The 22,654-nt window shown below is 42.2% G+C and overlaps 1 non-coding gene across 1 annotated transcript; it reads left to right on the plus strand.

Annotated features, from left to right (window-relative positions):
• The first annotated feature begins 22,260 nt into the window (after positions 1 to 22,260).
• On the plus strand, positions 22,261 to 22,368 carry LOC120279903. Its single transcript, XR_005542206.1, has one exon. It is a non-coding gene; the product is annotated as a small nucleolar RNA R71 (small nucleolar RNA).
• The last annotated feature ends 286 nt before the right edge of the window (positions 22,369 to 22,654 follow it).

Here is a 22,654-nt window from a genome sequence, read left to right on the forward strand (position 1 = left end):
TGTAAACATGTGCCCGTTTATGTGACCTTGATGAAAAACATGGATTCAGGAGTGTTTCTAGATGGTACTGTAGCAAGTTATTGATGTAAAATCCTGTAATAATTTATTCTAGCAGTACTGTTCACGGCTGGCTAAAAATGAGATTTCCATAGAATCCACAATGGCATGTGGAAATTCCCCACGCCCGTGTGGATGCCCGATTCCAACCCTTTTAAAGCAGTGATTCAGCTCGATTTTAGCATCCTTTTCCCTATCTTTTCTTCCACCTTCCCCATCTTTGGAGGCGCCCATGGCTAGGGTTTGGAGAGGCTTTGGCAAGGCTTTGGAGAGGGTTGATGACCTTCTACACCGTGTTTCCTTTGGAAGAGAGCTATTGGGGGAGCTTTCATCAGCGTCAATCCGGCGAGGTGTGCCCTAGGTTTGACGAGGGGACCTTTGAAGAAAACACAACCAATCCACAAGACCTTCGACATGAACACAAGGGAGTTTTCATTCATGGATTGCATCTCTTTACTTTTGACTTCATTGTTGATTGTATTTTCCCATTTGGAGAGCTAAACCCTTATTGGATGCTTGGACATGTAAACCATAGGATGATATTGTTTCTTTGATCTTGATAAGTGCTTGTGTGATATGAATGCGAAGCATTCTTTCCTTATGTTGAGCATTACTTTTCTCCGGTTTTTACATTAATATGTGTGTTTTTATGTTACTTTTATGCAGGTAGGGTTGTGAAACCAATTATGAAGGAAAGAAGCCAATGTGGATCACAATGCACCGATTTTGGAGGAAATCTTGCTAAGGTTCAAACGCGAAGATATAAGTCGGGTGCGAGATGCTAGAGTGTGTGCCAACCTCCCCGTATTTGAGTTTGCACAACCATTTGGAGGGGCACAAGGGCACTCACACTCAAGCATTCTGACTTATGCACATAGAACAAGATCTCCATCAACTTATCCATCATTGAAGAACCAAAGCGATCCACGGCATAAACGTGTGCCCGTTTATGTTACCTCGATGAATAGTGGATTCGAGAGTATTTTTGGCATAGTATTGTAACAGGTTATTGTAATAAATCACTGTAGCAAACACTGTAACAGTTACTGTTCACAGCCGGCCGAAAATGACAGTTTCAGAGAATCCACACGGGCGTGTGGAAATTACCCACGCCCGTGTGGAAATTCAGCACGGGCACGTGAAGCATCCACGCCCATGTAGTCGCCCGATTCCAGCCCTATTTAAAGACGAATCAGTCCCGATTTTTGTATTTTTTCTCCATCTTTTCCCCAACTTGAGAGAGGGCATCGGCTAGGGTTTTGAGGGGTATTGGCTAGGGCTTTGGAGGGGTTCTACGGCTCCGACATCGCCCGTCATTTGGAAGAAGGTTATTGGGAGAGGTTTCGTCAGCATCGATCCGGCGAGGTGTATCCTAGGCCGGACAAAGGATCCCTTGCGACGAGTAGAGGACTCTCCACAAGACCATCGACACGACCATCGAGGGGGTTTCTTTATGGATTCATTGCTTTTACATTCGATTTCTTTGATTGTACTTAGCTCCATGGAGAGCTAAACCCCTAGTGGGTACTTGGGTGATTGTGAACCCTAGGATGTATTCATTTCATTGAACTTCTTTATTATGCTTTCAATAAATTGATGTTTATTGTGAGTTCCAACCTTGAATGTTTGATTGTATGAACATTTCCCCTAGAGTGACACTAGGGTTGAGAGTTCTTGTTGGTAACCTTGTGAGTGAGTGACACAAAATGAGTGTTAGGCAAAGCTAGGTTGGAGAGGGTTGAGAAGGTGAGTCGGGAGGTACAGGAGCGTCCCCTTTCCCCTCTGACATGATAGATATTACCTCTATTCCTCGAGTTCTTTGCGGCCATAATAGAGTGAATGGTCTAAGGGATGAACCTCCGCTGGGGCCTAGTTGCGCGTGCAATGGAGTGAAGCGTTGAGGCGATCTTAGTATCTAGGGCTTAATTGTGGCTAGGGACCTTCTGCCTAGACCAAAGGGTTAGGTCTATAATTAGGAAGAGATTTATCACTTGGAATCTCTAGAGCTCATTGTAACTTTATTCGAGTGCGTGGTTGAGAGGTTGTTAATCTCTCCTCAGGGACATGAATAGAGTTAGACATAGTTGACCTTAGATTTGGGACTATGTATGTAAGGATTTCCACGACTCACCATTGCATTGATTAGGAAGCATAATAGAGAGTTCTTGCACTTGAAGCGATTATCCTAGGTGAAGCATCATCCGAGTACCCCATCTTTATCGATTGCCTTACCTCCTCCTTACTTTTGCTCTCTTACTTGTTGCTTTTAATTGTTGAGAATTGAATCATTGTCACATTTATCACTATTGACCTTCCACATAGATAAGAATCAAATTAAGTGATTTTACCTCCACATTATTTTTATCACTATTGACCTTCCGCCCGGGATTATTAATAAGACAAACCCGTGCACTTGAGGGATATACGCAAGGGGACCTTGTCAAGTTTTTGGTGCCGTTGCCTGGGGGAGTAGGTGTTTAGAGATACTTTGCATTTTGGGAAACTCTTTTGAAAACTCATGTTTTAAAATTGAAAAGGTTTTGGTGCCGTTGTTAAGTTTTTGCTCACCCGGGATGTTTTAAAATTGAATGTTCTCACTCTTGAAACTCTTTTGGAAACTCATGTTCGATGTTTAAGGGACTAAGTAGTTTTGTTTATGTTTCTATTTTGCAAAAAAAACAGAAAAAGAAAAAGAAGAAAAAATATATATATTGTTTAGTTGTGCATTTTGGGTGGAAAGAGTACCACCTATGAAGCTTGAGGCTACTCTCATAAGTCAAATACTAGTTATGCCCTAATAAGAGAAAGAGCTATCTCATGGGATGAGTGAAAGCTACCACCCCGGTAGAAAGAGCTACCACCTCGAAAGTGTGAAAGTCACCTTAGCGGCCACTTCGGAAAAGGCTACCTTAGAGGATGTGTGAAGCTACTACCATCTTTTTGTTTGGTTACGCTTTGTAGTTAAATAAGTCCCTTATACTTGGAGCATTGAGGAGTATACGTTGGGTTTACTTGAGTGAGTTTACACACACTTATACGATCTCGGGTTTGTTGTCTTTTTAATTTGAGTTTTTAGCTAGAGCATTGATTTTTCATATTTAATGTTGAAACTTCCCTTACTTGTAGGATGCTCTCCTTGCATGCTTTGGTGAACCTAAGGCCAAGCACTTTCAATATTTCCTTCTTCTATACTTCAATGTCTTACTTTTGCTTGAGGACAAGCAAAAGCTTAAGTGTGGGGGAGTTTGATAAGTGCTTGTGTGTTAAGAATGCGAAGTATTTTTTCCTTACGATAAGCATGAGTATTATCAGGTTTAAGCACTAATACATGTGTTTTTGTGTTCTTTTGCGCATGTAGTGTTATGAAGCTAGGTATTAAGAAAAGAAGCCAAAAGTAAATCGTAAACGCACTATTTGGTAGAATTTTGGAAGCAATAAACGCGAAGACATAAGTGGTGCGCTAAGATATGTGAATGTGTGCCAACCACCATGTATTCAAGCCATTACAATAAGTTGGAGGGGCACGAAGGCGGTCATATATGCGTATCCCAACTTGTGCAACGATAGTAAGATCTTCACTAATGAGGCCATTTATTGAAGAAGCGACGCGATTTACGGCGTAAACATGTGCCGTTTATGTCACCTAGATAAAAAAACATGGATTCGGGAGTGTTTCTGGCCGGTATTGTAGTAGATTACTGTAGCAAAACACTGTAGTAGTACTATTTATGGCTGACTGAAAATGAGATTTCCAGAGAATCCACACGGGTGTGTGGAAATTCCCCACGCCCGTGTGGATGACTGATTCCAATCCTTTTAAAGCTGCGATTTAGCCCAATTTCAGCATCCTTTTCCCTATCTTTTTTCCACCTTTCCCCATCTTTGGAGGCACCCGCAGCTAGCATTTGGAGAGCCTTTGGCAAGGCTTTGGAGAGGTTTGATGGCCTTCGACACCGTGTTTCCTTTGGAAGAGAGCTTTTGGGGGAGCTTTTGTCGACGTCGATCCGGCGATGTGTACCCTAGGTTTGACAAGGGGACCTTTGAAGAAGATGCGGCCAATCATCAATACCTTCGACATGAACACACTCATCTTCATTCTAGTTAAGTACAAATCTTGGTGTTCTCTATTCATTATTCTCTATGGATACGATAACCCACTCACCTGGGATTTATTACTTCAATAAACCCGTGCACTTGTGGGTCACACGCAAGGGGCGTTGTCAGCGGATGACAAGTACGACTAAAGCATAAGGTTGGCTTGATTTTGGTCCGTTAGACGCAAATGTCGACTACCTCGAAACCTCTATAAAGTAGCCCTAATCCAGTACAGGTTCCTCCATCCGGAAGATACCACTACAATGTCATTGGTGGTAGGGAGTCTTGATTACGGTTATTCTAATGCGTGCTCTCAGCTAAAATTTGCCTAATCACGCGGGAGGCTACCAACACCAAGAACCTTCGGTGTATTAATACAATTAATCCCTCTTTAATCATCACAAGACCTAATACATGCTAGCGTCCCACCAAACAAGTATCATTCAGAATCAATTCTACAAAATCCATCCATTGTAGAACGAACAAGATAATGATAGATTAAAACCAACAACACAAGCCACAAATTTAACTACAAAAAAGAAATGTCATCCATACAAAGTCTCCTCCCAAGGTTTATAAGAAGCCGGGTGGCTTTGGGAATCTAGTTTCATATATCAAAAGAAGAAAGCTCAGAATACATGTAAAACATGACAACAAGAACTAACGAACTCCCTCTTTGAATATCGACTAAAAGGTGATAATGAGAGCAACCTAGATCTCACCATCAAGCTCCATGACATTCTCGTCGATTCTCCCCTTCTTCTCTTCTTCAAATGTTCTCCAAAATGGCCTCCTTTAATGAAGAATCCAGCTAGGTGTACTTGGAAGAGGATGGCGGTGAAGTCCCCTCTCAAAACCCTAACAAAGAGTATATATAATTGTGGAGGTGTTCGGGCTGTTGTGCGGGCATAAACAAGGTCACACAGCTCAAAAAGAGTGAAAACCCGAGTCTGTGCGGGCTATGTGCGGACGCACACAAGCCCACACAACCTTCTGGCCAACCTGTACAGCTAGGTGTGCGGGCCGCACACGAGGCCGCACAGGCTTTTGCCTATACTATGCGGCCACTGTGTGGCCAGCACACTAGCCACACAGTCTTCTACTTGTGCTGTGCGGCTGGTGCATAGCCTGTATAGTCTGTTTCTTTATCCTGTTCTGTGCTCGGAGTTCATTTGCACTTCATTTCTTTATTATTTTTTCCCGAAATGGCTCCATAATTGTTTGTCCTCTCAAATACAGTCTTTCGATGTCCTGAATTCAAATAAATACATCAAATGCACAAATCGACATCAAAAGGTAGTATAAATTGCACGAGAATGCTCATGAGTTGTAGGTATAAACATAATATATATAGGCACTTATCAATGCTAATGAAAGCTCCCTCAATAGTTCTCCTCCAAAGGAACTCGATGTTGAAGGTCGTAGAACTGCTACAATAACCTAGCAAAAGCCTCTCCAAACCATAGCCGCGAGCGCCTCTAAAAGACTCCTCAAAAAGCTGTATTTATAGAGGCTAGAATTCAGCATCCACACGGCCGTGTGGATTTCTAGAAATTAATTTTTTGCGATCTATGAACAGTAACTGCTACATTGATTTTGTTATAGTGAGCTGCTACAGTAGTTCACCAAAAAATGCTCCTGAATTCACTCTTTTCATCAAGGCCACATGAATGGGCACACATCCATGTGGTAGATCACGTGGTGTCTTCAATGAAATCTCATTGATGGAGCTCTTACTAATGTTGCACGAGTTAGAACAAATGAGTGTGACTGCCTTTGTGCCCCACCACTTTGTGTATTCTCTTGAGCACAATGGAAGTTGGCACACACCCATGTGTCTTTGAGCACAACTTGTGTCTTCATCTTTATTCGATCCAGGTACTTCATCAACAATTGCATCTATGATCTACTTTTGCTTCCTTTTCTTCTAAACTAAATGCACAAAAGAACACAAATACACATGAATAAGGGATAAAATCTAATAAAAGTGATGCTCAATGTAAGAAAAAGAATACTTCATATTACTTATACAAAAGCACTTATCAAACTCCCCCACACTTAAGCTTTTTCTTGTCATCAAGCAAAAATAAAAAAAGTTCAAGCATAAAAGAAGGAGAATTATAAGTGTTTGGGCTTAGGTTCACCAAAAGCATGCAAAAGAGGCATTCTACAAGTAAAGAAGAATTCTAACACCAAATAAGAAGCATCAATGCTCTAGCTAAAAACTTGAATAAAAAAGGACAACAACCTCATATTGTGTAAGTGTGTGTAAACTTACTTAAGTGAGTTTATTCACTTAAGTGTGTGTAAACTCACTTAATTCAACCCAACATGTACTTGCATGGTCTCTAGGCCTAGGGGAGATTACATAATAATTTTCTCAGCCCCTCTGATAGCGTCCAACAGACCCATCCCATGATGAGTCAAGTGATGTAGAGGCCTGAGAAGAGAACTTGAACCCTGGCATACTATCCCTGATGACGCAGGTACTCTGGCATGATATGTCCCAAGTGAAGTGGCTCGCTCTGTACCATAAAATACAAATATAACAGCTCCTGTCAACTAAGAATGCCAATACTATCAACACGCTTGCTCACCGATCGGTATGCGGCTCGAGAAAGGCAAGTAGCCATGGAGATCACTCTCTCGTACTGACCCTGGCCATATAACATCCAATATGCACGCTAAGGAGCCAAACCACCAGGATAACCTGTCAATAACTACTCATACTTCTCAGTGTCGATATAGGCCTCAATATAAAGTTAAATTCAGACAACAAATTGTGTCACACTAATGCTGTGGTACTGGCCAAATACACTAAATTGCACAGCGTGAATGCTCGAGAATCTGGAGTATGATCGGTCGAACTCAAATGATGCAAGTACCTCCAACGTTAGCATATGGATAGCTAGCTATCTGATGGATAATAATCGTCTCCAACTCCCCACTAACAACAACTCCTCCACCTCATCTACCATCTCGTCCCCTAACTAAATCTCTCTCAAAGAACTTAAGTCCGAGAAACGAGACTGTCCAAACATTAACTTTGATAACCGCTCGAATCATACTTGATGTTTAGGTATGGTGAACTCAAGCTACTCTGGTCTCATGAGGGAGTTTGTCGGCTGCTTTCTTCGATCTGGTATCCATATCTGTAAAAATTGAAGAGAAATTGATCAAACAAAGCTTAAAACACAATTCTACAAAAATCCACACGGTCGTGTGGAAATTCCACACACCCGTGTGGATCTTCGAAGCACAACAACAGTGTTGCCAAAGCCCCAAATCTCACTACAAAACATCTCTAATCCATGTACATTCGTCCTATAGACACTAACCAACACCCTAATCATGGTATTCAAGCAAAAAAATACCACCATGAACAAACGAATACAAGATTGGCAAAGGTAAAAGAGTTAAAGAGCTTACCAACAAAATAGAAATCCAAACCCTTGAGAATATGACAGGATAATAGTTCTAGAACCCTTTGAATAGATGGAGGTAGTCGGGAAGAGGAAGAGGATGAGTTCTTTGGTGTTTGGGAGTTTCAAAATGAAGAGGCATGAGTGGGTTGTAAAGAAAAGTCGTGGCTCTCTGTGTTCTGCACATCCACACGGGCGTGTGGAAAATACCCATGCCCATGTGACTTCACAGGAGATTTTTAGAGTGGTATCCACATGCCCCTTTATCCTCTCAGGACGGCACTGTTTGCCTCTAAATGCATCCAAACAGCCGTGTGGAAATTCCCCACGCCCATGTACGGGATCCATAGTGGCACCCACATGCCCCAATAGCTTCTCTGTTCTCTTAAGAATTTGGCTAAGTGTTCCACAGGCCCTTGTGGAAATTCCACACGGGCGTGTGGTTGCTCACAGGAGGCACTCACATGGGCACTCACACGCCCCTGTGTGCTCTCAGGATGGAGAAGAAGTCTCTGCAGAGTTTCACACAGGCATGTGGAAATTAACCATGCTCGTGTGCCATCCACAAGGTCATCCACAGGGGTAGACACATACCCCTGTGTCTTCTCAGGTTAGAGTCTGAGAACTCTGCAAAGATCCACACGTCCATGTGGAAATTACCTACGAGCGTGTGACCGTCACAAAGTCGCTCACAGGGGCATTCACACGCCTTGTGTCTTCTCGGGATAGAGAAGTTGAGCTCTGAATGGAAACGCATGGCCATATAGAAATTCCACACGGGCGTGTGACAACGCCCCTTGAGTATATCCCGCAAGTACACGGGCTTGTCGAGTAATAAAATCCCAGGTGAGTAGGTATCGTATCCACAGGGAGTAGGGAGTAAAAATACTTAAATTGCTTCTTAACCAAGTGAAGCTGAATAATGATTATGTTGACAAGATGTAATGTAAACAAGAATAAAAGAAACAAGAGAGAGAAAAGCACAAGTAAGTTAAATATAAGGGAATCGATATAAATGGGGTACTCGAATATTGTTCCGCCTAGGATAATCATTTCAAGTGCAAAACTGACTATTAAGCCTCCCAATTAATGCATTAATGAGCTGTGAAAATCCTTCAATACACGGTCCAAAATCTAAGGTCAACCGTGACTAACTTTATACCATGTCCCAAAGGAGAAATCGAACAATCTCAACATCTTGCACTTGGATAGAATCGCATGGAGTTCTAAGGATCCCCAATGATAAACCCACTTTGTAGAAATAGACAAAACCCTTTGGTTCAGGTGAGAGATCCCTAGTCACAATTAAGCCCTAGGTGCTAAGACCCATCGGAAGGTCATCTCTTAGCCCATTCACTCTATTATGACCGCAGAGAACTCAAGGAAATGGAGGTAGGATAAATCACAATGGAGAGAAAAGGGGACGCATCGCTACCTCTCGACTCACCCTCTCAACCCTCTCCAATCTAGTTTTGTCTAACTCTCGTGGTGTGTCACTCACTCACAAGGGTTACCAAGGTGAACTCTCAACCCTATTGTCACTCTAAGGGATGATTCAATCAATCAAGCATTCATAATTGGAACTCAAATAAAATGTCAATTAATGAAAGCATAATAGAAGGTTTAATGAAACAAATACATCCTAGGGTTCACAAATCCAAGTACCCACTAGTGGGTCTAGCTCTCCAAGGAGCTAGTTACAATCAATAATGAAATCGAATGTAAAAACAAGTAATCCATGGAAGCCCCCTCGATAGTCATGATGATGGTCTTGTAGAGAAGCCTCGTCTCCTCCAAAGGTCCCCTTATCCGGCCTAGGACACACCTCACTAGATCGGTGTCGATGAAAGTTTTCTCAATAACCTTCTTACAAGTGGAGCGTGATGTCGAAGCCAAAAAACCTCTCTAAAAATCATGCCAATACCTCTCAAAACCCTAGCCGTAGCCCTCTCTCAAGTTTGGAAAAAAATGGAGAAAAGAATCCTGAAATCGGGGATGAATCGCAGCTTAAATTGGGCTCGAATCGGGCATCCACAAGCCCCTATGGATCTGCCACACGGACCTGTAGAATTTTGATAAGTGCTTGTGCGATTTGAATGCGAAGCTTTCTTTCCTTATGTAAAGCATTACTTTTCTCAGGTTTTTTCACTAATATGTGTGTTTTAATGTTAATTTGATGCAGGTAGGGTTGTGAGGACGATTATGAAGGAAAGAAGCCAATGTGGATCATAATGCACCGATTTTGGAGGAAATCATGCTAAGGTTGAAACGCGAAGACATAGGTCGGGTGTGAGATGCTAGAGTGTGTGCCAACCTCCTCGTATTTGAGTGAGCATAACCATTTGGAGTGGCACAAGGGCAGTCATACTCAAGCATTCTGACTTATGCATATAGAACAAGATCTCCACCAACTTTTCCATCATTGAAGAAGCAAAACGATCCACGACGTGAACGTGTGCCCGTTTGCGTTACCTCGATGAAAGTATGGATTCGGGAAGTATTTTCAGGCCGGATACTGTAGCAGAGCACTGTAGCAACACATGAGCAGAGAGCTTAAGAGAGCAAGTGGAAGTTCTTAAGCGTTATGGAGTACATCATCATCTTGCTACTCCCTACCATCAGGCGAAATTTCTTAAGCGTTATGGAGTACATCATCATCTTGCTACTCCCTACCATCCGCAAACGAGTGGGCAAGTGGAAGTCACGAACAGAGAGCTTAAGAGACTATTAACCAAATCCGTGGAACAAGGAAAAAACGATTGGTCGGAAAAGTCAAGCATTCTTTTTTTCTGATTATAGAAAAATGATTAACATGCCTGAGTCATTCAACATTATCACGGGAATGTTTGAAAATATGGAGCCAAAAGTTCAATTATTTGCGAGTACAAGATATACCATGTTATCCCCCATCATGAGCAAAGTGCACAATTCAATGACCGTGGAAGTAGAGTACACCGCCGTGATTCAAGGGCAGAAATGTGAATTAGATAATGTGAAAGAGCAATTTGAGAGATCCGTGTCGCTGCCAATGAGTGATCGATTAGAGGAAAAGTCTGAGAGAATCCTTGCTCAATTTGATTCCTCGTATCATGAACAAAAAGCAAGAAATTTTTTTCGATGGGAGTATCTATTTTTGAAGGGAAATTATGTGGAATGGATATGTTGATATCCGTTGAAGATGGTAAAGAAATAAATTCTCGTGTGGAAGAAGGGGAGAATAAGTGTGGACATGAAACAAATGATTTTAAGGAGATTGATAGGTTGAAGGAGAGCAGGTTGCGCCCATCAATTGTTGAACCACCAGAACTTGAGCTTAAAGCTCTGCCGGCAAATTTGGAATATGCATTCTTGATGGAAGAATCTAAACTCCCGGTGATTGTGGCTTCAAATTTGTCTGTGGATCGGAAGGATAAGCTTGTTAGCATGTTGAAAAAGCACAAATCAGCTATTGCATGGAATATCTCGGACATTAAGGGTATAAATCCATCATTCTACACTCATAATATTATAATGGAGGATGACTACAAATCATTATCCAACCTCAACGAAGCTTGAACCCCGAATATGAAGGAGGTTATCAAGGTCGAGGTAATAAAACTCTTGGATGCGAGGAATCATCTACCCCATATCCGACGATGAAGTGGGTGAGCCCAACCCAAGTTGTTCCAAAAAAAGGGGGATGACGATGAGTAAAGAATGAAAAGAATGAATTGATCCCAACTAGGACATTTATTTGATGGCGAGTTTGCATTGACTATAGAAGACTGAATGACGCCACTCGAAAAGATCACTTTCCTTTTCTATTTATTGACTAAATGTTGGAACGACTAACGGGGCATTAGTTCTACTGTTTCCTTGACGGCATGTCGGGATATTTTCAAATCCCAATAGCCCCAGAAGATCAGGAGAAAACCACATTTACTTTCCCTTATGGTACCTTCGCTTACAGAAGAATGCCCTTCGGGTTGTGTAACGGCCCTGCAACATTCCAGCGTTGCATGACGGCCATTTTTGATGACCTTCTCGAATATATTATGGAAGTTTTCATGGATGATTTCTCAGTGTTCAAGGACTCTTTCGATGTGTGCTTAAAGAATTTGGAAAGAGTATTAGTGAGATGTGAAGAAACGAATCTCGTCCTCAACTGGGAGAAGTGTCATTTTATGGTATAAGAAGGCATTGTCCTTGGACACAAGATTTCCCAGGCGGGTATGGAGGTGGATAAGGCAAAGATTGAGATTATCGAAAAGCTTCCTCCACCTACAAATGTAAAAGGGATATGTAGTTTCTTGGGACATGCAGGTTTTGACAGAAGGTTCATTAAGGACTTTTCGAAGATCTCCCAACCGTTGACTAAACTCTTGGAGAAGGATACCCCTTTTGATTTTGGGAACAACTGTCTGAATGCATTTAATGTGTTGAAAGAAAGGTTAGTGCCAGCACCAATCCTTACAACACTGAAGTGGAATGAGCCTTTCGAAGTAATGTGTGATGCTAGTGATTATGCAGTGGGAGCGGTCTTGGGGCAGAGAACATATAAGCAATTTCAACCGATCTATTATGCTAGCAAGACTCTCATAAGCGCACAAGAGAATTACACCACTACTGAAAAGGAATTGTTAGCAGTAGTTTTTGCCTTTGATAAATTCAGACCGTACCTCATCTTATCTAGTGTCACAGAGATTCACTGCACCATTCGGTACTCCGTTATCTCATGAACAAAGCGGGCACTTTGAAAGCCGAGATTGATTCATTTCGGATCTTATTGTTGCAAGAATTTGATATGGAGATAAAAAGATAAAAAAAGAACAGAAAATATGGTCGCATATCATCTTTCGAGATTAGAAGATTGTGAGGGGCAAGAACCGGCAAGGAAGGAAATCAATGATTTCTTCCCTGAAGAGCATCTATATGCGGTACAGAAATCAGAATCAGAGGACACCCCATGGTTCACAGATTTTGTGAATTATCTGTCAGGAAGGGTATTGAAGCAGGGCTTAAGTTTTCAACAAAAGAAGAAGTTTTTCAGTGACCTGAAGAACTACTTCTGGGAAGATCCCTACCTGTTCCGTATTTGTGCGGACCATGTGGTGCGAACGTGCGTTTCTAGGGAGAAAGGTTGGAACATCATTGTGCACTATCATTCAGGCCCAGTGGGAGGGCATTATGCCTCAAGTCGAACTGCGGAGAAAGTTCTAACCACTAGGTTTTATTGGCCGACTTTATTCCATGATGTTCATCAGTTTGTGTTATGATGTGATAGTTGTCAAAGGGCTGGAAACCTATCGCGAAGAGATGAGATGCCTCAGAATCCTATGCAGTTCTGTGAGGTGTTTGATGTATGGGGAATTGATTTTATGGGACCATTTCCAAAGTCCAATGGCAATCAATATATTCTGGTAGCAGTTAATTATGTTTCCAAGTGGGTCGAGGCCCAGGCTCTTCCAACTAATGATGGAAGAACTGTGGTGAAGTTTTTGAAGAGGTTATTTACTCGATTTGGAACTCCAAAAATCATCATTAGCGATCAGGAGACCCATTTTTGTAACACACAGTTGGCGAAAGTTCTTAAGCGTTATGGAGTACATCATCATCTTGCTACTCCCTACCATCCGCAAACGAGTGGGCAAGTGGAAGTCACTAACACACTTTGGGCTCATAGAACAGCATACAAAACCCCAATAGGGACCACTCCCTATAATTTAGTGTATGGAAAATCTTGTCATTTGCCGGTGGAATTAGAGCACAAAGCATATTGGGTAATCAAGGTGATGAATTTTGACTTGCGCAAATCTGGAGAGCAACGAATATTACATCTTAACGAGTTAGCCGAATGGAGGATGAAGGCATATGAGAATACAAGGATATACAAGGAGAGAATTCGGAAGTGGCATGACAAGAATATTAAGATTCTGAAGGACTTCAAAGTGGACGATCAGGTATTTCTATTCAACTCTCGCCTACGGTTATTTCCGCGGAAGCTCACGTCTAGGTGGTCTGGTCCTTATACAATAACCGAAGTTTCACCTCATGGAGCTATTGAGATTACCCATCCGGAGAAGGGCACATTCAAGGTGAATGGACACAGGCTGAAACCATACTATGGCGGAGAGATTAGTAATGATGACAGGGAAGTATTTTTCCTTCATAAGCCCCCGTGAGTTAAGACAAGGTACGTCAACCTTAGTGACGCTAAAAAAGCGCTTCTTGGGAGGCAACCCAAGTGTTTCCTATTTTTCTTAGTCGAATAATGCAGTATTTTGCATGAATAAATTGTTGAGTGTTGGTGTCTTCATTTTTAGATGCTTATGCTGTGATTTTATTTGAGGTTTTGAGTATTCATCGTGTGTTTTCATGTGGATTTGGCGTAGTTAAGTCCTTTGAGCTTTATTTCATGTTTTTCACTGGTAAAACTTGCATAATAGGGCAGGCTTTGAGTGTGTAAACATGTTCAGAAATTTCCTGCAGAGCCTATAGGTTTTTCTAAGGCATCTAGGGAAAACGCACGGGCGTGTGGTATTTCCGCACGCCCGTGGACTTATACTGCGAGCTCATCCAGAGAAAGCGCAGGGGCATGCGGCTGCCCCTGTTAATGACCATGCGAATATCGCACGCCCGTGGGTACTTTCCGCAGAGTTTGGCAGATTATCCCGAGAGCACACAGGTGCGTGAACTCGCCCCTGTGGGCGACCTTGTGAACTTCACCTTGTGAACTTTCCGTACGCCCGTACGCCGGATGTCTAGAGAAGCCATAGGGGCTTGCGGTTACCCCTGACCCGCAGGTGCACGGGTGTGGGTATTTTCTGCACGCCCGTGCGAGAGCGTTCAGAGATAGTGAAATGTGTTCCCAAGAGCACACAAGGGCTTGCATCTGCCCCTGTGAGACCTTCACGTGAGGGCGCACGGGCGTGGGCGAACGCCGCATGCCCGTGGTGTTCTCCAGGAATTAAAACGTTGTATTCTCTCCCGATACATCAGTTAGACCCTGTTCCTCAGTTGACCCTAAAACACTCAAAGAACACTTTTCGACATTCTCATGTCTTCCTTTTTTTTTTTTTTGAGGTGATTGATTGAGTATTGTGCAGATTGAAGGGATTTTAGCTTCAACCCATCGGTAAATCCTTGTTTTCTCTCCTCACCAATTTCCCTGTGATTCTAGTTGACTTTTTTTCGATTAAAATGGATAATGCACACGGTTTCTTGCTAGAATGATTATGATTTTCTTTTGATAAGCTCTGGAAGTGAGATAGAGGTGTAGCTGGAAGGATGATTACAAGGGCCGTGCATTTTTCCCCCGCCCCGTGAATGTGCACGGGCGTGTGGAATTTCCGCACGCCCGTGTGTTTTTATTCTTTTGCAAACTGAATGAGGCTGATTGATTTTATTTTTCTAATGCATGCAAGTATGGCCACCAGATCGAAGAGAGCAGTTGGTAAACGTCCTAGACAGCCTACCCCTGAGCCAGAAGTCTTGGAATTTACACTTATTGCACATCGAGCTCGGTTTGAGCAATTAACAAAGCTTAAGTTTTGGCAAACGCGAATTTTGGATGTTAGTTCACTCAGGACGGTGCAACTAGCACATGACATGGCTAATGAGGTCGAGAAGCTATTATTGGTCAGTAGTTGACACAAGTTGTTGAATATTCATGACCCTGCTATCCACCCACTCACTTTGGAGGTACTCACTTCATTTGAGTTCGACAGCTCTTATGCTCATTTTGATAGCATCGGCGCCATTCGGGCCTCGTAGCTTTTGGGCAGCATCATAGTATGAGTGTCGCACAGTTCTCCGTTAGACTTGGTTTATATGATGAGGAGTATACTGAGACTGAGGAGTACGAGAATCTCCCAATTGACATGTCGGGTTTATCCCCCGAGGAGGTGTATAAAATATTATGTGATAAGGGGCGATATGAACCAGGAGTTTCTAAGGCTTCATGTCTTTCTCGGCCTAGTTACAAATATCTTCACGCCATCATAAGTAGGTGAGTGAATGATCGCGGTGATAGCACGGGAGTCATAAACAAGCAAGAACTTCTGTATTTATTCTCCATGGTACGGAATGAGCCGGTCCACCTGGGACACATTTTAGGGAAAATCTGAAGATTCAAGGATAGTATCCCAGGCTATGTGTCATTTTCTCGGGTCCATACATTACTAGACTAATCATGGTGATGGGTCTACGAGACACAATTAGAGTGGCTGAGAAGGTGACTATACCTGCTACCTTGGGTATGGAAACACTGAGATTGATGGGGATGGTACGGAGAGTTCGGACAGGGTTTACGCCTTAGTTCTACCGACTCCAGAGATAGCTGCGGATGAGGGTGATGAGGCCGGGGCATCTCAGCCTGCTCCCGAGCCTCAGCCAGCACCGATGGAGACTGAGGTACCCCTAGTGGCAAAGAATGCGCCCCCCGTACGTATGTCTTCGCCATCTCGAGCCCATGATCGCTTTGAGGAGATCGAGAGTGCTTTAGGAGTGATACAGACAGAGGTCGTTGAGGCCCGAGCAGAGAATGCCGAGATCATGGCCATGCAAGCTACTCAATATACAGAGTTCATGGCACGTTTTGATGCACTACAGCAAATCTTAGAGCTAGACGTCGCCTCATCATTTGTCTTGCGACTGAGGACTCCTCAGGCCCCTTCGACATTTCTAGCATCTTCCCCATTACCTATACCAGCACCGGTGGACCTACCATGTACTACCTCACCACCAACAGCAGCAGAGGACCCAGAGCGCGACACCGATATTTGATTTTATTTCTATTTCTTTACTTTTATGCACTTTATTTTGGACTTGTTCACTCAGAAAGGACTCTCCTTCTGAGTTCATTTTGATTTTGCATCTCGAGTTGTATTCCTTGTTCTATCTTTTATATACTCGAGTTATTTTGTTTTTATTGAGCTTCACTGAACCCCCTCGTGTATGCGTGCAGATGGTCTTGTCATCTTGGGAATTGAGACTTTGTCATGGGCACGGCCAAAGTGTTTCGGCACTTTGCCGTGTGAGCTTCACAACCTGTTGGAACACTACTCCCAAGGAGTTAGCTTCGTCAAACGCGACACTAGGAATCAAGGGAGTATTGTTTTGATTGCTTCTTCCACATATATTCTTGATTGATATTACATTATGAGTGAGCTTGCATGTGTACATTGGGGATAATGTACAACTTAAGTGTGGGGGGAAGTTTCATAGTGCACACATCTTTTCTATTGTTCTTGATTGATATACATGCTCACATAGCCAATGGCGGTTCACCTTAGTTGCATTGATTGCATTCTTGAGTTTAGAAGAATTTTCAATATTGAATGTCTTCATGCTCTAGTTTTATTTGAATTTCTAGGAATTTTTGCCCGATTTACATTCGTTGCACTACTCACTCTTTAAACTCTTTTGGAAACTCATGTTCGATGTTAAAGGGACTAGTTATAGTTGTTTCTTGTGTTAAAAAAAATGAAAAAATGAGATTGAAAAGAAGGAACAAAATAGTTTTCTTGTTTATTTTGCATTTTGGGTGGAAAGAGCTACCACCTATGAAGTATGAAGCTACTCTCATAAGTCGGATACTAGTTATGCCCTAATGAGAGAAAGAGCTATCTCATAGGATGAGTGAAAGCTACCACTCCGGTAGAAAGAGCTACCACCTCGAAAGTGTGAAAGCCACCTTAGCGGCCGCTTGGGAAAGGGCTACCTTGGAGAACATGTGAAGCTACTACCGTCTTTGAAATTGGTGTTGTTTTATTGTTGAAGATAAATAAGTCCCTTGTACTTAGAGCCTTGAGGAGTATACTTTGGGTTGACTTGAGTGAGCTCACACACTTTCACGATTTCGGGTTTGTTGTCCTTTTTTATTCAAGTTTTTAGCTAGAGCTTCGATTTTCTATGTTTACTGTTGAAATTTCCCTTACTTGTAGAATGCTCTCTTTGCATACTTTGGTGAACCTAAGGCCAAGAACTTCCAATATTTCCTTCATCTATGCACAAAATGTTTAATTTTTTTGCTTGAGGACAAGCAAAAAGCTTAAGTGTGGGGAGTTTGATAAGTGCTTTGTGCGATATGAATGCTGAAGCATTCTTTCCTTATGTTAAGCATTACATTTCTCGGGTTTTTTACACTAATATGTGTTTTTTTATGTTACTTTTTATGCGAGGGTTGGGTTGTGAGGCCGATTATGAAGGAAAAAAGCCAATGTGGATCATAATGCACCGATTTTGGAGGAAATCATGCTAAGGTTGAAACGCGAAGACATAGGTCGGGTGTGAGATGCTAGAGTGTGTGCCAACCTCCTCGTATTTGAGTGAGCATAACCATTTGGAGTGGCACAAGGGCAGTCATACTCAAGCATTCTGACTTATGCATATAGAACAAGATCTCCACCAACTTTTCCATCATTGAAGAAGCAAAACGATCCACGACGTGAACGTGTGCCCGTTTACGTTACCTCGATGAAAGTATGGATTCGGGAAGTATTTTCGAGGCCGGATCTCGTAGGCGAGCACCGTAGCAACACCGTAGTAAAAGCACTGTAGAGCACTGTTCACAGCCGGCCGAGAAAGCTACAAAACAGAGAATCCACACGGGCGTGTGGAATTTCCAAATGGCCGTGTGAAAAATCCACATGGACATCTACAGGGGCGTGTGGATCCCCGATTCCAGCCCTATTTAAAGCCCATTCAGCCCCGATTTCAGCATTCTTTTCTCCATCTTTTCCCCAACTTGAGAGAGGGCTTCGGCTAGGGTTTTGAGAGGTATTGGCTAGGGTTTTGGAGAGGTTCTACAGCTTCGACATCGTAATCTCTTTGGAAGAAGGTTGGTAGGGGAGCTTCCGTCGAGGCGTATCCTACACCGGACAAGGGGATCTTCAGACGATGAGTAGAGGACTTTCCACAAGACCATCGACACAACTATCGAGGGGGTTTTCCATGGATTAATTGCTTTTACATTCTATTTCTTTAATTGTACTTAGCTCCATGGAGAGCTAAACCCCTAGTGAGTACTTGGGTATTTGTGAACCCTAGGATGTATTCATTTCTTTGAATCTCTTTATTATACTTTCAATTAATTGATGTTTATTGTGAGTTCAAACCTTGAATGATTGATTGTGTGAATACTCCCCTAGAGTGACACTAGGGTTGAGAGTTCTTCTTGGTAACATTGTGAGTGAGTGACACACCACGAGTGATAGACAAAGCTAGGTTGGAGAGGATTGAGAGGGTGAGTCGAGAGGTACAAGAGCGTCCTATTTCCCCTCCGATGTGTTAGATTCTACCTCTGTTCCTCGAGTTCTTTGCGGCCACAATAGAGTAAATGTTGTAAGGGATGACCTTCCGCTGGGGATTAGGTGCGGGTGCAACGGAGTAAAGCGTAGAAGTGATCTTAGTATCTAGGGCTTAATTGTGGTTAGGGACCTTCCGCCTGGACCAAAGGGTTGGGTTTACAATTAGGATGAGATTTAACACTTGGAATGCCTAGAACTTATTGCAATTCTATGCGAGTGCGAGGTTCAAAGGTTATTCAATCTCTCCTCCGGGACATGTATAGAGTTAGGCATAGTTGACCTTAGATTTGGGACTATGTAATTTATGATTTCCATGACTCACTTGCATTGATTAGGAAGCATAATAGAGGGTTCTTGCACTTGAAATGATTGTCCTAGGTGGAGCAATGTCTGGGTACCCCATTTTTATCGATTGTCTTACCGTCTCCTTTACTTGTGCTCTCTTACTTGTTGTTTTTACTTTTGAGAATTGAATCATTGTCATACATATCACTATTCATCTTTCACATAGCTAAGAAGTGAATTAAGTGTTTTTATTCCCTACTCCCGGTGGATACGATACCTGCTCATCCGGGATTATTACTTCGACAAACCCGTGCACTTGCGGGATATACGCAAGAGCACATTGTCAAATTTCTGCACAGGCATGGATAATTTCCACACGCCCGTATGGATTCTCTAGAATTCTCTTTTTCAGCCAGCTGTAAACAGTACTTGCTACAATAATTTGCTACATTATTTTCTACAAAAGCCTACTATAGTATCGTCCCGAAACACTCCCAAATCCATGTTTTCATCGTGGTAACATCAACGAGCACACGTGTACATCATAGATCGTTTTGATTTTTCAATAACCAGCCTCATTGGTGAAGATCTTACTATCAATGCACAAGCTGGGATACTCGAATGTGACTAAATTTGTGCCCCTCCAAACCATTGTGCTAGCTTGAATACTCGGAGGTTGGCACATATTGTCGCATCTTGAACCCGACTTATGTCTTCGCGTTTGACCCTTCTCAAGATTTCCTCCAAATAGTGCATTCATGATCTACATTGGCTTCTTTATTTAACATTCAGCTTCACAACCCTATATGCATGAAAGTAACACAAATGCACAAGTATTACCACTAAAACCTGATAAAGATAATGCTCATCATAAGGAAAGAACACTTTGCATTCTTATCACACAAGCACTTATCAGCGTGTGTCTTCCCTAGATGACTCAGAAAAATTTCTACAACACTTATACATATACAGAGACTTCATAAAACACTGAAAATTTGACCAGAGACTCATAAAAGCATGCTCAGACGACCTAAAACTTTACCAATCACATTTAACCACACTAAAAACACCAATGATCCATGAAAAAACACAATAATAGCATGTAAAGATCAAGACACCAACACTAAAGCTCTTATTCATGGACAAATTAAACTACTATCTAGAAAAACAGTAAAGACTTGGGTTGTCTGCTAAGAAGCGTTTGTTTAGCATTACTAAGCTTGACGGAACTATCTTTACCTCACGGAGGTTCATGAATGAATGTTGCCCTCTTACCTACAACTTGAAAGCACGATTAACACAATTTTTTAAAGGTAGAGGGAGATTTATCAAGTTTGTTACCACACAAGGGTTCGTCACCCTTATATCGTGAATGCTCATCCCCACTAGCATTGGGGCGCTTCTTGTGACATATCCTTAATCTCTTAAACTTTTGAATCATCCTCTTCATGACTCTCACGGTAGGTTATACCTTGTCCTCTAGACCAAGTGATAAAACTTCTTTATTCTCCACCTCTTGATCTAGCCACCCCTCCAATGGGTCCGGACTCATCATTTCCTGCACATATTTATCGATTAACTCATCAGTGGTGTCAAGAAAATAAATAGTATCATCAAAATCAAGAGAATGTCACATGGCTTCGGCTAGGCAATTTGTCAACTTATCATCACCAACTCGTAATGTTAACTCCCTACCGTCTATGTCAATGATAGCTTTAGAAGTGTGTAAGAATGGCCTCCCACGTATCAATGGAACCTAGAAATCCTCATCAACATCTAACACCACAAAGTTCACAGGAAAGATGTACTTAGCAACCTTCATAAGTATATCTTCAATGATGCCCTCGGATGTCCAACTGATCGATAAGCCAATTAAAGTGTCATCCGAGTGGGCCTAGGTTCTCCCAAGCCTAGCTTCTGAATGAATGTATAAGGCATGACATTGATGCCAGCCCTTAAATCCGCTAATGCTTTTTCTTCACCCAAAATGCATATTTTTTTACAACACCGCAGAACATGAATCATCTAAAATTACATATGCACTCTCCTCCAACTTTCTCTTATTGGTTAAGAGATCTTTGAGAAACTTTGCATAACTGGGCATTTGAGACAACGCCTCTAAAAATGGGATGTTGATGTGCAACTGCTTGAATAGACTTAGGAACTTCTTGTATTGCTCATTATTTTGGTCATTCTTCAACCTTAGAGGATAAGGGATTCTTGGCTTGTAAGGTGGGGGTGCCACCTCTTTCTCTTTAGCTCTCTCCTCAATCTCTACTTCCTTGGGTGACTCAACCATTGTCTTCTCGATAGAGAGCCTACTCTCAACTTCACGACCACTTCTCAAAGTGATCGCCTTCACATGCTCTCTTGGGTATGTCTCCGTGTTGCTAGGCAAACTCCCTTGACGTCTTTCCGAAAGTGACTTCGCAATTTGACTGACTTGATTCTTCAAGTTGTGCAATGATGCAGTATGGTTATGAAGTGTGGCTTCAACCGATTGGAATCTCATATCCGATGATTGAATGAACTTGGTCAATGCTTTTTCTAAATCATTCATCCAGTTCTCCAACCCTGAAACTCTATTCTCCATGTTCAAAGCTTGCTATTGTTGTTGGAAACCCGGTGGTGCCATGGCCTTTCTATTGCCCTTGATTACTTTAAGAAAGGTTCTGGTGACTCCTCTACCTCGAATTGTAGGTATTGCTCTATGGATTTCCTTGAACTCTCATTGTATTGCCTACAAAATCCACCTGTTCCACTGAAGATGTACAACCAATAGCAATCGGGCAATCAGATGAAGCGTGTCCTCTCCCACATCCAGTACAACTCATCACAGCTGCCAATGTAGGGAAGTCAGAGTGTCTAACTTCTTACTCAAGGACTCAACCTGGACTGCTAATGATGTTACCGCATTAATCTCATGAAGTCCGGGTACCTTCTTCTTGTCTCAAGAGTTCCACTGATATATGTTCATAGACATCTCTTCAATGAGCTGTTACGCTTCTTCGGGGGTCTTACTATCTAAGGTACCTCCTGCTGTAGCATTAAGTAATTACTTCGTGCTTGGGTTCAAACCATTGCTGAAAGTATGGATAATCATCTACTCGGGGAACCCATGTTGAGGACATTTCCGCAGAAGATCCTTAAACCTATCCTATATCTCAAAAAAGAGATTCCAATTCTGTTTGCACAAAAGAGGATATTTCATTCCTGAGCTTCACAGATTTTTTGGGAAGGAAATATTGGGTAAGAAAAGCTTCTACCATCTTCTCCAAGTAATGATCGATGCTCTAGGTAATGAATGTAGCTATTACTTTGCTCTCCACTTCAAGGAAAATGGGAAGGCCCTCAACTTGATAGCATCATCTGTAACACCATTAATCTTGAGCATGTCGCACACTTCTAAGAAGTTCTCAATATGATTGTTTGGATCCTCGTAGGCCAAACCATTAAACTGTGTCGACTGCTTTAACATCTGGATGAAGCATGGCTTGAGCTCAAAAC

This window comes from Dioscorea cayenensis, chromosome 16 (assembly GCF_009730915.1).
Source record: "Dioscorea cayenensis subsp. rotundata cultivar TDr96_F1 chromosome 16, TDr96_F1_v2_PseudoChromosome.rev07_lg8_w22 25.fasta, whole genome shotgun sequence".
In the NCBI taxonomy this organism is placed as follows: domain Eukaryota; kingdom Viridiplantae; phylum Streptophyta; class Magnoliopsida; order Dioscoreales; family Dioscoreaceae; genus Dioscorea; species Dioscorea cayenensis.